This window comes from Callithrix jacchus, chromosome 2 (genome assembly GCF_049354715.1).
Source record: "Callithrix jacchus isolate 240 chromosome 2, calJac240_pri, whole genome shotgun sequence".
NCBI lineage: Eukaryota > Metazoa > Chordata > Mammalia > Primates > Cebidae > Callithrix > Callithrix jacchus.
The window spans coordinates 197,038,273-197,041,476 of record NC_133503.1 but is presented as its reverse complement, the minus strand read 5'-3'; the positions used below and the strand labels follow the sequence as shown (position 1 = coordinate 197,041,476).

Here is a 3,204-nt window from a genome sequence, read left to right as displayed (position 1 = left end):
AAGAACCTGTGCATCTGTGCATTTGAAAATAACAAGAGTTGATGGTTAACCAGCAGCCTTGCAGTTGTCATCATTATCCCAGTAAAACCAATTTTCGTGAAACTGAGCCACATAAATTGCTTTTAAACCATTACAAATTACTTTTTTTTTGAAATATTATAGCAGTGTTTAATTGAATTGTTTTAAAATAGTGGTAATTGCACTACCTTACATACTGTTCTAATATTTAAATCTCATAATTACAATTTGAATATATAATCTGACTTACAATTAGAACTATGCACAATTTCCGAAGTGTACTTTTCAGGTTGGTTTTCGCACATAAATTAGTGTTTAAGTTGGTCCTTGATTTTCAGAACTATAACTACCTGGAAGCACTAAGTTTTAGTTACATTTATTGATAGCCAACAAAATCCTTGACAGAGTGAAGGCATCAGGAGTAGCATGCGTGGAAAAGCAGCTGTTGCCCTCCACGTGCAATGTGAAATCTAGAACAAGACCCTTTCAGAGGCCTGCATGTCTCAATGAGTGACCCTCCAAGAAACCCCAATGTGTAGGAGGAAGTAGCTGACCAGCCGTGGGCATCTTCCACACTGGGACAATCTGTGAAACAGAGGCGGCTCTGGACCTCTGGCATAAAAGACTTGACATTCTTTGATTTTACTCGTATATCTGAATTCTCTTATCACACTTAAACTGCTGGTGCATTGACATTTCAAGCTGATTTCAGTCATGAGGCGGCCCACCAGAAATTCTGAAGAACCCTAGACCTCATTCTCCTCTTTCCTATGATGACGTCACAGACGGTCTCATCAAATTACTTGATGTCTGTAAGAGACTCACATTTTTTTTTTATTGCATTTTAGGTTTTGGGGTACATGTGCAGAGCATGCAATACAGTTGCATAGGTATACACATGGCAGTGTGTTTTGTTTGCCTTCTCCCCTTCACCCACATTTGGCATTTCTCCCCAGGCAATCTCTCCCCACCTCCCCCTCCCATTGGCCCTCCCCTTTTCCCCCCTACAGACCCCAGTGTTTGGTACTCCCCTCTCTGTGTCCATGTGTTCTCATTTTTCATCACCCGCCTATGAGTGAGAATATGTGGTGTTTCATTTTCTGTTCTTGTGTCAGTTTGCTGAGAATGATGTTCTCCAGATTCATCCATGTCCCTACAAATGACACAAACTCATCATTTCTGATTGCTGCATAATATTCCATGGTGTATATGTGCCACATTTTCCCAATCCAGTCTATCATCGATGGGCATTTGGGCTGATTCCAGGTCTTTGCTATTGTAAACAGTGCTGCAATGAACATTCGTGTGCATGTGTCCTTGTAGTAGAACGATTTATAGTCCTTTGGACTCACATTTTATAAGCACAGTTAGCTTATTATTGAACCTTTAAGAAGAGTCCAAAGATGTGTGGAAACGTGTGCCTGCTGACAATGACTGCTTCTACGGGGACAATAATGAAACTGAGCTACAGAGATAAGTTTACTGTTTTAAACAATGAAAGAAGCTAGGTCTTTAAAATATATTACTTATTCTGCAACAGCTGATTAAATTGATGATCAATAGAATCAAATGAACAGATTCAGCTTCCATTCTGCAAGCTGCATTCAGGTTCTTATTTTAATTACAGAACAGCTTCAAATTAATAACTGCCCCAAGAGTAAAGAGACCATCAAGGCAGTAACAGATCAATTCTGTCATCATCCTGCACAGAGCACAAGATCTGCTTTTGGATAAAGGCATTAAAAAGACCTCTGGCTGATGCAAAAAGCGAGTCAGTAAAGACTACAGTTCTGCACAATGGAATCTTCCAAGCCAAGCCGCTTTCTGCAAACACAAATTCAGTCCATCTTTCCTTTCTGGGCCAGTCTGGGAGCATCAACAAAATCTTCACCATTGTAAAGAATGATAAAAGCCGTTCCAATGCTTGCAACTCCCCAGAAGAGCACGGAGGCCAGTGTTTCTGTCCAAGTGCCACCAGTCATAAGCAAACAGATAATGCACAATGAAAAGGCAACAACCGTGATAATAGGCAAAGCCAGGAATTCCCAATCCCTAGGAACACTTAAAGGACTATGAGATTCTAATTCGTCCACTGAATAGTTTCCAAGAAATAGGTCTATGGAATCTTGTCTAAATGCATCAGAGAAGTTGTTCTGATAATATCGTATCGTTGAGTTCCAGCCATCCATTATAAGTCCCAAATGAGTTCTCCTCCCAGTTCTGGTAAAGTCAGTCTTCAAGGCACCACCAGTTCCCACATGTTGCTTGGCACAGGCATTTGCACTGCCAGCCCAGGCATTTTTGTAAATCTTCTCAAACTCATCTTGTTCTTCAAGCTTTTGTCCCACATGCAAAACTCCTAGTCTCTGAAGGTGGGCCTGAAGTGACCGACGAGCTAGCAAACTCTGGATCGCATTGGTTCTGTCTAGACAATCCATGCAATTGCTTTGGAACTTGCCTTCCCGGTTTGTCACCACCTGACCAGCAGAGTCCACTAGAAAATAAATTAATTCATCTTGCATTTCTGCTACCTGATCCAATACAATACGTAGTCAATCCCATCTCATATTTTAACAATCCTTATGGAAGTCAAAGGCAATGTATCTCACCATTCCACTTCCCAAAGAAGACACCATTGTTGCAAGTGGCTTCTCTGAGCCCTTCTGGTTAATCAGATTGATTATGACTTGTCTTCCAAAAATTGCTTTTAAACCTCTAACATTACAGCAAGAGCAACGCTCATAGGAAAACATTTTTGTTTGTAAAAATGACTGAAAATTCCGCATGTAAAAAATGAACCTCAACTTTTCATTTTGTATTTCAAATATATTCTTACCTTCCTTCATGCTATTAAAGTGTAAAAGAGACTTTTTTTTTGAGATGGAGTTTCGCTCTTGTTACCCAGGCTGGAGTGCAATGGCGCGATCTCGGCTCACCACAACCTCCGCCTCCTGGGTTCAGGCAATTCTCCTGCCTCGGCCTCCTGAGTAGCTGGGATTACAGGCACGCGCCACCGTGCCCAGCTAATTTTTTGTATTTTTAGTAGAGACGGGGTTTCACCATGTTGACCAGGATGGTCTCATTCTCTTGACCTCGTGATCCACCCGCCTTGGCCTCCCAAAGTGCTGGGATTACAGGCTTGAGCCACCGCACCCGGCCAAAAGAGACTTTTTATATCTATTTCTG

General features: G+C 41.5%; 1 pseudogene; it reads right to left on the bottom strand.

Moving 5' to 3' along the window:
• Positions 1-1,856: 1,856 nt before the first annotated feature.
• Positions 1,857-2,804, bottom strand: LOC100414353 (phosphatidylinositol-3-phosphatase SAC1 pseudogene; annotated as a pseudogene).
• Positions 2,805-3,204: the final 400 nt, after the last annotated feature.